The sequence below is a fragment of the Globicephala melas genome, chromosome 20, assembly GCF_963455315.2.
Source record: "Globicephala melas chromosome 20, mGloMel1.2, whole genome shotgun sequence".
NCBI classification, from domain to species: domain Eukaryota; kingdom Metazoa; phylum Chordata; class Mammalia; order Artiodactyla; family Delphinidae; genus Globicephala; species Globicephala melas.
In genome coordinates, this window is record NC_083333.1 from 40,341,754 (window position 1) to 40,359,976 (window position 18,223).

The window sequence follows — 18,223 nt, forward strand, 5'->3', positions numbered from 1 at the left end:
AATATTTGGCCCTTTGTTTCTGGCTTATTCTTTTTTAAAAAATTTTATTATTATTTATTTTATTTATTTCTCTTTGGCTGCGTTGGGTCTTTGTTGCTGCGCTCGGGCTTTCTCTAGTTGTGGCGAGTGGGGACCACTCCTCGTTGCGGTCGCAGGTCTCTCATTGCAGTGGCCTCTCCTGTTGCAACTCTAGGCGCCCAGGCTTCAGGAGTTGTGGCTCACGTCTCCGGAGCAGAGGCTCAGTAGCTGTGGCGCACAGGCCCAGCTGGCTGCTCTGCGGCAGACGGACACTCAACTGCTGCGCCACCAGGGAAGCCCTTTTTTTTTTTTTTTTAATACGACCCCTTTGCTTGGAGACTTGGCAATTTTTCTTTCCCCCATTTTTTTAAGTTTTTCCTTTTGTACCTAGATCTAGCAAGTGATGCATACACAGTAAGTGTCCAAAGACAAGTTAATTCAGCAGCTTGTTGCATGCCACTAGGGGGTTATTAAAGCTTTGAAAATGTGATTCCTAATCTGTATGTCTGTAGGCTTATCTCCTCCAAGTCTTGCTGATAAACCTGCACTGACAATAATATCAGAGATTAGTCTTTCTCCATGTTTCATAAAGCAAATTGTTCTCCTTCTTATAGCCTGATTATGAACTGGAAAATTACTGGCACGTTGTTGTAATTGTTTATACAGGCATGAAGACAAACTACACAAGGACAATAGCTACATGAAAGGTTTTGATTGCAGCTTCATTAGGAAATTACATGCTCCTACTCATTTCTTTTCTCTCTTTTTCTATTCTCATTATATCTTCCTCCCTCCCTCTCTCCATCCCTTTCCTTCCCTTCTAGTCTGTCATCCCTCCTTCCATCTCTTTCTTCCTTTCTTTTTTCTTTCTTTTTCATTCTCATTTTCCTGAGTAGTTGCTACAGAGACAACCTGAACCTAGGGTCCAAATATAATTAAAATAATTGTAGCTCCCTATCAGTCTACTTGGAGGGATGGGGAAAAAGAGAGTATGAGAACTAAATATTTTTTTTTAAAGATTGGAAACTAACTTGTTGAGGAAAAAGAAATATGCTGGGAGATCTAATTGGTAAAGAAGCAAAGAGGAAGAGAGAGGGAGCATCTTGAAGGATGCTTTAAAAAGTAACCTGTGCAATTGAAATTTCAAGCAGAATCGTAATCCATGGACTATTTTAGGTCTATTGAACATAGGGTTGGTTCACTATTTTAGGACTATTGAACATAGGGTTGGTTCTCCCACTGTATCCCCTGCTGATTTGCACTGGGCAGATCATTTCTGCCTTCCCTGATTCCATTTCTCAACCTGTAAAATGGAAGGTCAACAATTAGATTCAGAATCACAAGACTTTGAGCCAAAGCCATGAGAACATGAAAGGTACTTTTTTTTTTTTTTGCCATACGCGGGCCTCTCACTGTTGTGGCCTCTCCCGTTGCGGAGCACAGGCTCCGGACGCGCAGGCTCAGCGGCCATGGCTCACGGGCGCGGCCGCTCCGCGGCATGTGGGATCTTCCCAGACTGGGGCACGAACCCGTGTCCCCTGCATGGGCAGGCAGACTCTCAACCACTGCGCCACCAGGGAAGCCCCACGAAAGGTACTTTTTAAATTCAGTTTTTTTGATGTCTACAAATGCAGGTGTTAGTATGCCAGAGACAGAAGTTTGGGGGGGTTTTTTTGTAAATTTTTTTTTAACATCTTTATTGGAGTATAATTGCTTTACAATGTTGTGTTAGTTTCTGCTGTATAACAAAGTGAATCAGCTATATGCACACGTATATCCCCATATCCCCTCCCTCTTGTGTCTCCCTCCCACCCTCCTTATCCCTCCCACCCTTTTAGGTGGTCGCAAAGCACCGAGCTGATCTCCCTGTGCTATGTGGCTGCTTCCCACTAGCTATCTATTTTACATTTGGTAGTGTACATATGTCAGTGCTACTCTCTCACTTCATCCCAGCTTACCTTTCCCCCTCCCCGTGTCCTCAAGTCCATTCTCTATGTCTGTGTCTTTATTCCTGTCCTGCCCCTAGGTTCATCAGAACCTTTTTTTTTTTTTTTAGATTCCATATACATGTGTTAGCATACGGTATTTGTCTTTCTCTTTCTGACTTACTTCATTCTGTATGACAGACTCTAGGTCCATCCACCTCACTACAAATAACGCAATTTCATTTCTTTTTATGGCTGAGTAATATTCCATTGTATATATGTGCCACATCTTCTTTATCCATTCATCTGTTGATGGACACTTAGGTTGCTTCCATGTCCTGGCTATTGTAAATAGTGCTGCAATGAACATTGTGGTACATGACTCTTTCTGAATTATGGTTTTCTCAGGGTATATGCCCAGTAGTGGGATTGCTGGGTCATATGGTAGTTCTATTTTTAGTTTTTTAAGGAACCTCCATACTGTTCTCCATAGTGGCTGTATCAATTTACATTCCCACCAACAGTGCAAGAGGGTTCCCTTTTCTCCACACCCTCTCTAGCATTTATTGTTTGCAGATTTTTTTGGTGATGCCATTCTGACTGGTGTGAGGTGATACCTCATTGTAGTTTTGATTTGCATTTCTCTAATGATTAGTGTTGTTGAGCATCCTTTCATGTGTTTGTTGGCAGTCTGTATATCTTCTTTGGAGAAATGTCTATTTAGTTCTTCTGCCCATTTTTGGATTGGGTTGTGTGTTTTTTTGATATTGAGCTGCATGAACTGCTTGTATATTTTGGAGATTAATCTTTTGTCAGTTGCTTCGTTTGCAAATATTTTCTCCCATTCTGAGGGTTGTCTTTTGAGACAGAAGTACTGACAATGAAAAATTATCCAAAGCCAAGATTGGCTCCTGTTGGAGAGGTGGAAATGGTTGTGATGGAATTCAAGTAACCTCAGGACCCTGGGATTTCTGAATTTCAGAACATTAGGAGAATCTTCCAGTCCTTCCTGCTTAAATATGAATGGACGTAGATTGCCATTACTGCCTTGCCCCACTTCTCCTAGATTTAGATCACCGGTATTTATAAAGCTTACCAGTCGCGAATAGATTCTTGCATTTCCCATTCCTTGCCATAGGGTCCTCTTTCAGTTCCATATGCTTTTATTGGCACTTACTTTGATTTTCTTTACAGCAGCAGCTGCTAATTAGTGACAGCTTTCGAGTGAGCAGCTTGTCATTTTTGGCAGGGGTAGGGGCCATCCATAGCAATTCAAGGCTATATTTTCATTTGCTAAATTTACTTTGCTACATGGAAATACATCTTGAATTAAAAAATAGTCTGTAGTCAGAGGTGGTTATATTTGCTGAAATATCTTCCTGAGTTGGCATTTGGTCCTGTAGTTGAAGAACTCTCAGGAGATAAAACATAGGTTCAGTGTCTGTCAGACCGATGCAGTTAGTCCTGAGTCATCCTTCTAACGTTAATCAACATTCTGGATGTAGAAACTCATCGTCTTGTTTTGGCACAATAGTAAATCACTCTGGATTGTATTTGGTAGTATGCATGGTAACCGAAGGAGTGAATTGTTGGTAGACGTTGTGCTTCCGGTTTATACTCAACTTCTTTCTTGAGACATAATTAAGGGAAAGAAACAGTTTAGTTTGCATAAAGATGCTTTCTTTGGAATTTCAGCTCATATCAGCATCATCACATGTCATGTAATTCTCCTCTTTGAAATTGCTGCAAGGCCCTTTCTCACCTTCTGAGGTGGCCCATACTCTGTCTGTGGAGTATGTTTCTCTCTAAATAAATCCATTTCTTACCTATCACTTTGTCTCTCACTGAATTCTTTCTACAATGAGACATCAAGAACCTGAGCTTCGGGCTTCCCTGGTGGTGCAGCAGTTGAGAGCCCGCCTGCTGATGCAGAGGACACGGGTTCGTGCCCCGGTCCGGGAAGATCCCACCTGCCGCAGAGCGGCTGAGCCCGTGAGCCATGGCCACTGGGCCTGCACATCCGGAGCGTGTGCTCCGCAACGGGAGAGGCCACAACAGTGAGAGGCCTGCTTACTGCAAAAAAAAAAAAAAAAGAACCTGAGCTTCATTAAGCCCTGAAACCAGGTGTGTGATCTCAGTTGGAAGACTGTGGGTTTTGGCCAGGTTCAAGTCTCGGCTGTGTGGGTTCAGGTCCCAATCTGAGGTGCACGGTTTCAGAAAGTTTGGTGACACTGTTGTCTGCTGTAATGCCAAAAAGTAGGAAACATACCTCATAAACATGATAAAAAAAAAAAAAAGAAATTGCTGCAAGGAGGTTGTCAGCTCTGTTTTACAAACTTGTCACGATGTTTACGGAGCGGTACAGCTTGCAATTTGTATTTACCTTGATTAGCACCAATGATGAGTCAAAACCTCCGTCACAGTTTCTATAAAGTGTGATTCAGCACCATTATTCCTGTAATAAGGATTCAAGTTAATGATCTCCGCAGTGTTAAAAATAACGTCTTGAAGGAAATAACTGACCTACCATTCATTCCCCCAATTTAGGTTCTTTTTGCAACATGGAGGTCTACCAAAATTATATTTAATTTAACACACAGTTATTGACTAGCTACCATGTACCTATGCCAAGGAAATCAAAATGAATGAGACATGGTTCCTTCCCTGGCATAAGTTCTAGTCTAGTAGTTGAGCAGCAGCTAAATCAGAAATGCTTTGGTTCTTACACCCAGAATGGAGGATAAACTCTAATTCTAGAGAGGTAAAGAATTCCATCTTTTTAAAAACTGGATGATCAAGATGATGAAAGACATAGGATACAGGTATTGTGTTGAGGTGGTTTTTTTAGCTAAATGTTTTAAAGATTGTATGAGGCACATTTCATAGGAGCACGGAATTGCCAGGTGTCCCTGCCCCAGATTTCCCCAAGACATATTGGACAACACTTAAATTCAGACGTCGTCTTCCCCATCAGAGTACCTCTCAGGGGCATGGCTTGGTAAACCCAAATGATCTCCTAACAGTCAACCAATATTTAATGGGCACTGTGCACAGTAACGTAGTTATTTCTACATTTGTCATATTAGTGTTAGTTATCACAGGAAGTTATCATTTACATCTCTCTAGCTTTATAATCACATCAGCATCAGGTAACTTGATGTTAGTTATTGGTATCATGTGAACAGTTATCAAGATAACTGACTTCAGTATCTTTTACTATCCTATCTTACCCACTAGAATAGTTCACAAGTTGTTTTCACATTTGTATTAGTGATATTGTCCCTTTAATGAGAAATGTTTTCTGCCAGCAGAAAACCTGAGTTTAGAATGATCTCTGATAAATACTGGTGATAGATAATAATGTATCTAATGGAAACCCAATAAGGAATTTGGGAACAAATATAACAAACTAACCACTCCCTTCTCATAGGAAGTGTCACTGTGTTAATTCAGAACACAAGTGGTCAGGATCTAGGTTTGGGCCTCACTGGAAAATCACCGACCCCCAGAATGATTCTCGTTTTTCTCCTCCCACTCCCTTTTATAATCTAAAGCTTTTAGCTGATTTCTGATTGATTGAGAAGAGTGAAGGTGAATCACCAAACCCCTAATATGGCTTCCTTTGGTTGTGATTGAAGGTTTGTCATCTTGATGTGCTCTGACCTTTAGGGAAGGATGTCCCATTTAAAACATTTTTGGATTGTCAAATAATTTTTGGTATCAGTGAGTTGCACTTTGTTCATTTACTTTGTAGCTTTTATTATAAAGCAGTCTTACAACCACAGGTATCATGGTCAGGAAAAACTCATTTGGTTGGGTGAGGTTTTTAATAAATAAAGCACGGGGGTTGAGAGTATGAGTGCTGGAAATGGGCAGCCTGGTGCTAATCCCAGCTCCTTCACTTACTTGCCACAGGACTTTGGGCAAGTTTTCTAACTCTTAAGCCTGCTTCCTCTTATATAGAATGGGGATAATAATCCTACTGCCTCATAGAGTTGTCATGGGGATTAAATGAGGGTACATATAACATGCAGGCAACAGTCCATGACGTAGTAAGAGTTCCTTGAATGTTTATTGTTACTACTGTGACTATTGTTACTATTACTACTGCTGCTAGTACTCCCTTTTTCTCCTTTCCCATGCTAATTCCTTTGCTGTCATTTAACATTTGTGTAGGAAAGGCTTAGAAATTTAATAGTTTGTTTTATTTCCAACATGAAACAGTTTCTGGTGTGGGTAGCAGTAGTTAATTTAGCATATATAACAAACTACTAAGTTTTTCCTTGAAACCCAAACTGTCTTCATTTCAAAGGAGGTATTCTCAGAGTGGGGTTACATACCCTCCATCATCAAAGCCTAGAATCTTTACAAGACTTTGTCTCACAAAAAGCTTTGTGTCTCTGTTGCCACCACAACCTGAAACTAACGAGTTAGAAACCACATAGAGCCCTATGACATGCTTGTAGGAGCCCTTCTGAAGGAGCCGGCACATTTTCTTGTAAGTTGCATGTAGATAGCTAAGCCAGGAACCGATCTGGTTGAGGAAACAAAAAGTTTTTGTTTTTCCTTCCCTCTCCACTTTTAAACTCAAAAGATCTAATTTTGTTGTCTCTGGGAAGATTAAATGCATAGATGCTCACTTAATTTAAAGACGTCTACGTGAGAATGCAGTGTTGTTTCTTTGGGGGTTAGGGGTCTTCAATATTGTTCCACAACTATTCAGGGTTACTACCTAAAGAAGATTTAAAATCATATTTTCTGTCTTCTTGCCCTTTTTGTTATAAGTTGTAGAGTCTTTAAACCATGTCTAATCTAAGAAAATATACATCCCTGGTATATGTGCTTTTCCTGATTGTCAGCCTTGAACCTGGCCAGTGCCTTCGCATGTCCGACAGGTGATTTGACTTTAGTTTGAGAAGAAGAAAACTAAAGATTTATTTTTATATCAGTCAGCTAGGGACCTTATATGTTGCCGTATTTATTATAGCCAAAATGCCACTTTATTTTTAGGTGGAGACTTCTGGAGCAGTAGTATAAAGGCTAGGATGGTTCCAATCCTGTACTTTTCCTCCTGTTTAAGTCCACATTAAATCCGGTAGTTCTTAAGAGTTCCACTGCTGTTTAAAGAGTGTAGCTCCACGTGATCTTATTGTCTTTAATTTAGTCAAGTGAGACACCACATTACACAGGTTCTGGGTCTCACATTTGCTTTGTTTTTCTTTGGAGCTTTACTGGAAACCGAATGCTATTGCGTTCTAGCTACAGAAGCAGGAGGGGAAGTTGGCAAGAATTAACTGCTTTCTGTTTGGTCTGTCTGTGGCAGCTGACCTTTTGGAAGGAAATCGCTGCTCTTTGCTTCTTCCTGTAACAGTGCAGCCTGTGAAAGAACGTCTACACAGAAGGGTTCTGTCGTTATCCTGGCTGGTGTCTTGGGGCATAAGCTGTTAGTTAAGAGGTGGGAGTCTTTCAGTGCAGTGTGTTGTAGGAACATGGACTCAAGTTCACGGAGCTAAGTTGTGTGTAGATATCCCAGTAGATAGATAGTGAGAGAGTATCTGTTTCCAGAAAAAGTAGTTTGTTTTAGCAAAACGAATTGTATTTTCTTGCCAAGTCCCAGTGTTAATGCTATGGACAATTACTTTGTGTGCAATTTTAATTAATCTTAATGTTGAATGTCCTAATATCAGTATTATTTCTTTTACTAGATCACCTTTTTTTCCTGAGAGGCCATTTTTATTTTCCAAGACATGAGCTCTTATTTAAATGTCATTTCATCTCAGAATTAGAATTAACTTCTTACCACACCTGCTACCCATTGTTGGACCCACCTTTTCTGCAGGAGTTGTTTTACTTAGATAGAGTGAGTATTATACCGCACACATTGGCATTTTCTTCAGAAAGCTACAGTTGGGCTTCCAAATTGGAATATCCTCCAGTGAGCAGGCAAAGGAACTAGCTGATGAGCCATTTCTCTCTTAAAAGAAAAGATCTTAGTCTTCCGTTATTTTAACCAAAACATATTTAGGTTTCTTTTGTTTTTCAAAAGGACTTATATTCAAGTAAGTGTCTGTAAGCAAAAGTGAAGTTGATTATGATTATTGGTGAATGCAGAGAACACAGCTACCTGAAAAAGGGGCAAAATACCGTATTCTTCTGCATTCAGTTTGAGTTCAGTTTATGGACATGCTTTTCCAATGTATTATTGGTCTCTCTCCTAGATTTACTGTTAATAGTAAAGATTGTTGAGTGAGCGTTAGCGTTGATGTACATAAAATGTGTAGAGAGTAACCTTGGGAGAGTTATCTAACATCTTCCCTTAGCAAGGTGGCCCTGTAGTGCTTCTTTTCTGTTCTTGGAACCTGGCCTGATTCGTTCAACCTTCCTGAGAGTACAAACCTTGCTTTGGCTTTAGGTATAGGTTCTGGCACAAAATAAGTTGATATCAACAAAACAGGAAGATTTCCCCCCAGTTCTGTTGGCCTTTGAGTAGGAGCAAAGTTAAGAACGGATGGCTAAGGCTTTCTGGGAGCTGATTTTGTAACCGTATCCTTCTAGAGGTCTTGAATTGTTACCCTTGAACTATCAAGGGCCTTCATCCAGGCCAGTTGTGTCCAGGTGTGTCATTAGGGGTAAGGGAAATACAGTTTTTAAAAAGGAATTCTTAAAAAAAATAAATAAGTAAATAAATAAAATAAAAATTAAAAGGAATCCTTGCACTGCTGGGAGTGGTTTTCTGTGTATTTCATTCTATTTACTATCGGAACAAATTTGCAGGGACCGTTGCTTAGTCATGTCAAAGATGAAAAAGAACCAGACATGAATCTAATAAGTATGTATTATTTCTTGCCTGGAAATATGACTTTCTCAAATATTCTTTTTTGTCTTTTCTATTTTCCATGTTTTTTTCAGAAATCACAAGAAAACCTCCTAGATTCAAACTCTACTCCCTCTGAGATCACTAATCTTCAACCTAGTCTAAGTTCTAGTTTACCCTTTTTTAATTTTTGGTATTCTGAACTTTTTGGTATGAACATTTTCAAACACTCACAAAATAAGAATAGTGTATAATGAATTGCCATAGATTCATCACTCAAGTTCAAAAATTACCAAAATTTTGTTAATCCTTTTTTATGTACTCCACATAAACACCTTTTTGTTTCTTCTGGACTTAAAAAAAATACTTCAAAATATATTTTTGTGCCACTTACTTTTATATTACTTCTAAAACAAGGGTTTATTAAACAAAAAAATAATATGAACAGTTATTGAGTGCAAGACATTGTAAAGGATTTAAATAAAATATAAATAGATGTCAAAATTACAAATTAAGCTTAGCTATTAATAGTCTTGAACCACTACTTGAAAACACATTGTTCTTATGTACTTGAAGGTGATAGAATTGCATTTCTTTCTTTTTTTTTAAACATTTTAGTTTCTTTTATTTGTTTGTTTATTTATTTTGGCTGCACCGGGTCTTAGTTGCAGCGCGCAGGATCTTTGTTGCCGGGTGTTCAGTTGCGGCATGTGGGATCTTTAGTTGTGGCATGCATGTGGGATCTAGTTCCCCGACCAGGGATCAAACCCGGGCCCTCTGCACTGGGAGCGCAGAGTCTTGCCCACTGGACCACCAGGGAAGTCCCGAATTGAATTTCTTTTTTAAGAAATGTATAAATATCTCATGCGCTACTTAAATCAAGACTACCTCATTTGTGCCATAAGCTGGATGCTGTCATGATGGGAAATATTTCTTCCTATGTCTTTTGCATGTCCCTTTATGCTTTATTCCTGTGGAATAGTGAGCAGTGCCAATTGCCCATGATTATTAAATTTATATTTCAGGTTTTACATTTTAAACAAAATTTAATAAATCAAAAAGCTTTACAAAAAATTATACCAAAACTCCTCCATCTAAATGTAACAGCTGTTTATAGTTCTCTCTGACCTGTCTCTGGTATGTGTCCTCTAGCATACATACTGTGTACACTTTTCATTTAATATTCCTTTATTTATACTTTTGGAAAATATCTATGGCCTTATATTTCAACATAGCCTTTATATTTCATTTAATTATTGCACAGTATTCCATCAGATTAATATGTTATAGTTTAACCAGTCTCTTATTTTGGACATTTAGGTTATTTCTAGTTTCTCATTATTGTGTTTAATACTGTCTAACTGTTGTCCCTAGGAGTTGACCTAGTGCTAGGTGCTCTTCAAAGCAAATTTTGCTAAGTGGAAATTTAATACTATAATTCTCAGTGATAAGAGGGAGGCTGTGAACTCTAATGAGGAAAATAAGAGGAACGTGTGTAGATTTATTAATAAATTGCCTTTTAAACAAAACTTCAGAACAGAAGGGAAGGGATTATCTTTCATCTAAATGGTACAGAAACTCAGTATATTGTAATAGCTGAGGAATTTCTATTTCCTGAACTGTGGGATTCGATCTTTTTGAGAGACACAGGCTAAGATGAGTTGGTCTTAACAGTATAAATGGGTACAGATATAAACCTTCATTAGAGGGACTTCCCTGGCGGTCCAGTGGTTAAGACTCCACGTGTCCACTGCAGGGAACTCGGATTCGACCCCTGGTCAAGGAATTAAGATGCTGCATGCCGCGAGGCACGGCCTAAAAAATAAAAAAATTTCAAAAGGTAGAAAATAAAAACCCTTCATTCGAAATTCTGAGGCTGACATGGGGCTACATGGCAGCCTCAGATCATTTCTTACTTTTCTGTAATGCAGATGGCCATTGTTTGTGGGCTACAGTAAATGTTTTTCCTTCTCTGAAAAATGTTATTGATGTAGCTTCTTCCCAAGTGGGTCGTTCAAGTTGCTTAATAGATTTCAACACAGAGATAATGGTAATGCATACGCATTCAAGCTGCGGGCCAGTGTGTCATGAGGGAGCCCTTCCCCCTCCCCGCCTCCCTCTCCCTCTCCCTCTCCCTTCCTTTTTCCCGAAGTAATATGTAATGATTTTGCTGTGATGTAAAGATTTATGACTGATTGTCTTCCCAGAATATTACCATCTCTATGTCGCCTGGCAGATTTTTCCTTGCTTGTTTCTTTGTGAGCCAAATACTTTTATTCTTTCTGTTCGCTTCCCATCTGTTTAATAATCTGCTTTTATTAGAGAATTGCCTTCCTGATGGCTTATAACGTAGTGTTTAGAAGTTTGTTTTTAGAGAGCAGATGGCTCCAGTGTTGACCTACTTCTAGACGGGATAGTTTTACTCTAACCTTACTTGATGTTAGGCCAATTTTAATATGAGCAGAATCTGAATCCTTTATTGCTACTATTTAATATGTTTCTGTCCCTCCAAGTTCCTACTGCTGGGTAATCACCACCACTGAAGAGATGTATTGACAGTAAAGCAGAAAACACAACCAGAGAACTTGCTGCTTTTATTCCATCCAAAGTCCTTTAGTCGTTAAATGGTGCTGATATGATGAACAGTTTTGAATCCTGGTTCCTTGCCAGATCAGATTTCTTTTCAGATCAGAAGCATTGTTTGCACATCTTCTCTTTCATCTGCCAACTAGCCCAAGCCTTTGCCCAAATCAGAGCCCCGCAATATTAGGTTTCTGATTCTAATTTCGTATTCATTTTCTTTCTTTAAGTTATGAAATATAACAAACATGCAGAAAAGTACAAAACATAATATGACAAACCACCACCACAAGTCCTCAAGACAAAGGCAGCATGGTGCAGTGTAGAGTACAGACTGGGGCCAGGGTGCCCGGATCCAGCCCAGATGGTACCCCTCAGCAGTGTGGGACCTGGCACAAATATTTTACCCCCCAAAGAAACCCATACCCATTAAAAGTCACTGCCCATCCCCTAGCCCTTGGCAGCCACCTGTCTGCTTTGTTTCTGTGGGTTTGCCTATGCCTATTCTGGGCATTTCCTATAAATGGAATTTACAATATGTGGCCTTTTATATCTGGCTTCTTTCACTTAGCATCATGTTTTCAAGGTTTACCCATATTGTAGCATGTATCAGTACTTCATGCCTTTTTTATGGCAAAATAATATTCCATTTAATCTATTTTATTTTTCCACTCATGTCCATATTATCCATTCATGCGTTGATGGTCATTTGGGTTGTTTCTACCTTTTGGCTATTATGAATAATACTGCTGTGAACATTTGTGTACAGGTTTTTGTGGACATATATTTTCAGTTCTCTTAAGCATATACCTAGGCGTAGAACTGTTGGGTCATATAGTAACTCCACGTTTAACCTTTTGAAGAACCTTCAGATGGTTTTCCAAAACTGTTACACCATTTTACAATCCTGTTTAATTTGCTGAGCCTCAATTTCCTCATCTGTAAAGTGGGAATAATAATAGCTACCTCATAGGGTTTTTGTGAGGGTTAAATGGTAGACTCATAAAAGTACTCATTGTTATAAAATAATATAGCAAGTGTTCAGTAAATGATATTAAATGATAAATCTGGATGGTGGCTACTAACACTAATAAATGTTATTTTAAATCAGTTTTCATTCTTATTTCTGGAATTTATTAGATGAATCAAAATATTTGTTGCTAATAATTCATACTTTAATTAGTTGGAGTCAGGTGCGTCCTTGGAAAGAATAGGAAAAGGCTTAGCTCCTGGCTGCCAGAAGAGCACATCAGAATGGATGTTTTCTTTGTGGAGTTTAGAATACTTATGGCAGCCTTGCTCTCCTTACACCACCCTTCACAATTCTTAATTCCCTCGTTCAGAGGTGAGGGAACAGTCTTCCCAGTGCCTTTCCACCAGCCTCCATCAGGTCTCACCTGTGGGAGTCCTGGTGCCAGTGAAATTGATTAAGAAATGGGAATACCAGCTTATAACGGGAAGGTAAAGTTTATGTGCAGGATATTGGTTAAGGAGAAAGATAGCAAGAGCTCTTTGTGGAACATTGACTTTGGGAAGGTACTTAATTGAAGTGAGTTAAAATTGGAGGTGGGGAGAAGGAAGCCACCTTTGTAAGTTTCAGGTTGTAAGTTAGGGAATTCCCTGGTGGTCCGGTGGTTAGAACTCTGCCCTCTAACTGCTGAGGGCCCGGCGTTCAGTCCCTGGTTGGGGAACTAAGATCCCACAAGCTGCACTGTGTGGGCAAAAAAATTTTTTAAATAAAAAAATATATATATATTTTTTATCAGCATAGAAATTTATTTGAATTCAAAATAATATGGTTATATTTAGGATAATATAATAATTATCTAAAGCACATATCATCGTAGGCTCTGAAACAGTTCTAAAGATGTCATTCTTTTGAAGTCAAAAAATATGTAGTAAGAATGTACAAGGAAGCAAAAATATAAAAAATAAGTTTGTTGAGTATTGGGAGTTGTTACAAGAGGGGCACACCAAGGTAATGTAACAGAGTCCAAATTACACAGCAGGCAGCAAGGAGTTCTCTTGCTTTATCAAGTTCTGGAAAATAAACCGGTAACCTCAGAATGCAAGAATACCACCACTGGGTTAACAGGACAAACTTTCTGAGGGACACAGGGAGTCATTCACTGTACTTCCCCTTTCTCTAACTCCTTTCCTCACACCGATTTCTTTTCTTTCCTCCAGGAGAGGTTTTATCCTGTGGAAAAAAAATTTGGTTTTATTTGTAAAGTGGAGTAAATAGTATCCTGATTGAAATAGGCAATGCTTTAGCTAATGATGGTCAGGAATCAAACTTCTGAAAAAGGTCAGTCAGCTAGCTAGCAGAGACCATCAGTGGCTTGCAGGAAAAAAAAGAAAATCAGATAATATGTGCTTGCTAAATAGATAAAAAGAATAAGCAGTTAAAAATGGGCGAAAAGGGCTGCCCTGGTGGCGCAGTGGTTGAGAGTCTGCCTGCCGATGCAGGGGACGCGGGTTCGTGCCCTGGTCCGGGAAGATCCCACATGCCGTGGAGCGGCTGGGGCCGTGAGCCATGGCCGCTGAGCCTGCGCGTCCGGGGCCTGTGCTCCACAACGGAAGAGGCCACAACAGTGAGAGACCCACGTAACAAAAAAAAAAAAAGGTGAAAAATCCCAGGGTTTATTGTGAACTAGACAAACAAAAGCAGACAGGTGACCTTTGATTGAGCCCATTTACTTGTGGAGTGAGCTATAAGAGGCTCCAAGATAGAGTTTGGTTCCCAACAGTGTCCACAGCCAAAGGGCAAACTCAGAACGTCTCCTCCTCTCGTAGAAACTGGAACACGGATGAGAAGTCTTTTTTGGAGTAGCCCTTCGCACACATCATCCTGTAGATCTGATGGGCCTGACTGCCCAGAAGGATTGGGCTCTTCGTGCTGGTAGCAGAGTCTTGTGCTAATCCCAGATCCTTAGCCATGAGTGTTGTTCCAAATCCACCCTGATAGTTACTAGCTGAGGGAACTCCATCCATCACCCCAGGTACAGGATTATAGGTGTCACTTGACCAGCATCGTCCTGAGCTCATATTTAGGATTTTAGCCAGGAGTTTTGGGTCAAGCCGTAACCTGATTCCCAGATTCATAGCTTCAGCAGTTCTGGTCATACTCAGAGCTAACGGCAAGTTGTTGCAGATCTTCGCAGCCTGCCCGGTCCCGACGGCTCCACAAGGCACCACATTGGAGCCCATGCACCCCAGAAGCTCTGGGGCAGCAGCAAATTCTTCTTCGACTCCTCCCACCATAAACGTGAGGTTCCCAGACCGAGCAGCTCCCACACCACCAGAAACAGGGGCATCCGTGAGAACGGCTCCCATTTTCTCAGCTTCTTTGGCCAATTCTTTCGAAACCATAGGATCAGTAGTACTGGAACCTATTAATAGTGAGCCTTTCTTCACTTTTTTTTAGAATTCCATTTGCTCCAGAATAAGCTTCTATTGCATTGATGCTGGTGGGCAACATTGTAATAATTCTGTCAGCTTTTTCAGCTACATCTGCTGGGGAAGACACTACCTGTTCACCTGCATCTAGAAACTCCTTGCATGCATCAGGGAACACATCATAAATAATGAGTGGATAGCCATGTTTCATGAGATTTTTTGCCATTGGATTCCCCATGTTGCCTACTCCAGTGAATCCAACTGGAGTCTTAGAAGCCATTGACCTAGAACACAGCGCTGCAAGGCTGACCACTGCCGGTTGCTGCCGGTGGCTCCAGTACCGGAGGCCGGAGGCGGCTCCACGGAGCCGTAAGGAGGCTGCCATGCTGCCCCCGCCCCGCCTCCCCACGGTGACCTCCACGGCTCCCAGCTCACCCACTGACTGCTGGGGTGTGTGGTGCGGTGGGCGGGGTCGGCTGCAGCGTGGGGCCGCATGCGCCAAAACTATATATTTTTGAAGAAGTCAGAATAAGATTGAGCATTTACTATGAGCCAGGCACCATTTTAAGCATTTACCCATGTTAACTCATTCTTATAGCAACCCCCTGAGACACATAAGAATTATTATTCCCATTTTACAAATAAAGAAACTGAGACCCAGAGAGGTTTAAGAGGTTAAATATTTTGTAAAGCTCTGTTTAGGAGCGTTTGCCATTATCTCCAGAACTTGAACCCCATTTTAGCGTCTTTGGCAGTGGTGATGGGATGGAGAATAGGAATTATAAAATGCTCTAAATTATGTACATGAATCCAGCAGACCAAATCCCTGTACACATTTGAAACTTCCTACTCCCACCGCAAGCTAGAATTCATTCTTGCAGGTGGCAGGTATGCTTTGGGAACCTTGTGTTGTCCTGTCCTCTGCATTTCCTCCTTGACAGGTTAACGATAGCATTACTGTAGCCACAACATTCTAGAAGTCTTCAGAGTGAGTTTTTTTTTTTTAAACAAAGGTTTCTATTTTACTTCTAAAAGGGAAAGCATCTAATAAAAAGGTATTTATTATTGGGACAAAATTATCGTTAAATCTCACCCACTCGTATCATTTATTTAACAGGTACTCATTTCTGCGGTTTGCAATAAGCCTGTAACATTATGAGCTATTAGACTTTGAAACCCTTTTTTTCAAATGCCTGAGGGTCTGCTTTATTTGGGACTCCTAGGATATATCCAGATATATGAGGTCAATGTAGTTACCTTATGCTTTCAGAAAGTACAAGATTCTGCGTCCAAGGTGGTTTGGGGTTGTTTGGAATGCTTACGAACAGTAAGAATGCAACTAACAAAGCTCAAATAGTTCTCATCTTTGGCTAAAAATAAGATTGTGTATCCATTTCCCAGTCTTTAAAGAAGCCCCTGTGATGATTTACCAAAGATACAAACCACTTCCCTTGTCAGAACATCACGCATTGAACATGGAGGTGCCCGTAAATAAGCACAAGAGAGCGTGTACTGAGGACAGACACGCGTTCACTGCACGTGTGGGGTGGCTGGATGTAGTAGTGGGAAAGGACAGGGAGTCAGCGGATACCAGGTGTAGGCTTTGCCTAATAATGTGTGTAGGACACGTGTGAAGTTTTGACGTGTATGAAGAAAAGCACTACTTAGATTCTAGGTTTTATTGATACAGTCAGTGGGGGGAAGTAGTTTTTTTCTAAACTGCATGTTTTAAATCGTTGCATGATAATCTCAGTAGGTCATCTCATATTCCATGTGTATATAACTCTTAGTTTAAAAGTCAAATAAAAATGATTCTGTACTGTTCAGTGTATTTTTATTTTACATTTTTGACCATTGGTAGGCAAAATCTACTTCCCAGCTCTATCAAAGCATTTTTTGTAGTGAAATTATACTGTATTTATCAAAATAAGGCGGTTACCACCTTATATTTGCCCGCTATTATCCTTCAAATGACATTTTAGAAAATAACTATTATGGCATGTTCATATTTAGAACCATAAAAAATATTCTGAAAACTTCTAAGAGCTTAGCATTCTACTCTTTTATAAAAACTAAGAACTAATATAAAACTTGACAAAACAGTGTGACGTTTATATAATACTCCTACCTATGTGGCATATCACCATAGTATTTCTTTCTTAAAACAATAATAGACTCCTGGAATTATGCTCAGACAGCATAACATATGAAATATTTACCAAATATTTGGTGTGTATTTATTCACTCAGCCAGTATTTAAATATAAAGTTATACTTACATGGCATGCCACCATAATAGGTACTGGAGACACAGTGGTGAATAAACATGCTCCCTCACTTACTGTTCTCATTCAGTGGGGAAACAGACAAAAACAAATTAAGAAAAACTAAAAGGGAAAATTACAAATTGTGGGCTTCCCTGGTGGCGCAGTGGTTAAGAATCCGCCTGCTAGTGCAGGGGATACAGGTTCAAGCCCTGGTCTGGGAAGATCCCACATGCTGTGGAGCAACTAAGCCCGTGCACCATGACTACTGAGCCTGCTCTCTAGAACCCGCGAGCCACAACTACTGAGCCTATGTGCCACAAATACTGAGCCCATGTGCCACAACTACTGAAGCCCATGCTCTGCAACAAGAGAAGCCACCGCAATGAGAAGCCTGCGTACTGCAATGAAGAGTAGCCCCCGCTTGCTGCAACTAAAAAGAAAGCCCGCACATAGCAACAAAGACCCAATGCAGCCAAAAATTAATTAATTATTTTAAAATTTCAAATTGTGCCATATGTGATTAAGGGACAGATAGACCATTGACTCACCCAAATTATAAAATCTGTATCATTTTCTTGACTTGGTATTTCATACTGATATCTTGTTCCATGATGACTTTGAAAAGAGCTGATAGATTTGACTAAATTGTGTATATACATTTATTTATGCAACAACAAAAAATTTACTGAATGCTTATGTGCGGGGCACTGTTTTAGGACAAGAGAAAGAGCAGAAAACAAAACAAAGTCATTGTGTTCGTGGTGATTTCACCCTAGTGGGAAGTCATTAAACAAATATGTGATAAATGTCAGGAAGTGATAAATGATACCAAGAAAAATAAAGCAGACCGAGGCGATAGGGAGTGAACAGAATACTATTTTATTTGGGTAGACTGAGGAGTCTCTTTGAAGATAAACATTTTCCCACAATCTTCCTTCTGTCTCTTGGGTCAATTCGGTTAATGAATGCAGGATGCAAGATAATTTTCGTATCTGTTGGTATCATTTACATATTCTTTACGAGAGCTATGGCGAGGTCCTGCTTCTTTCCAATTCCTTACCACTAAAAGAGATTAATACTACCTGAATTCTTTTCTTCACTCCTTGATCATTCTTGTCAAAGCACCTTCATCCATCCCATCCATCCCTTTACCTTTTGTGCAAAAAAACATGCTTTGGTATCGCTTCCAATTTTCCAAAATCTTGGGGTATGATATGAGTC

General features: G+C 40.0%; 1 protein-coding gene and 1 pseudogene across 3 annotated transcripts in view; one reads left to right on the forward strand and one right to left on the reverse strand.

Annotated features, from left to right (window-relative positions):
* The window catches only part of LOC115843775 (signal transducer and activator of transcription 5B), a 72,537-nt gene that overhangs the window by 27,178 nt on the left and 27,136 nt on the right, over positions 1-18,223 (forward strand). The window lies entirely within an intron of this gene.
* Positions 13,980-15,132, reverse strand: LOC115843776 (3-hydroxyisobutyrate dehydrogenase, mitochondrial pseudogene; annotated as a pseudogene).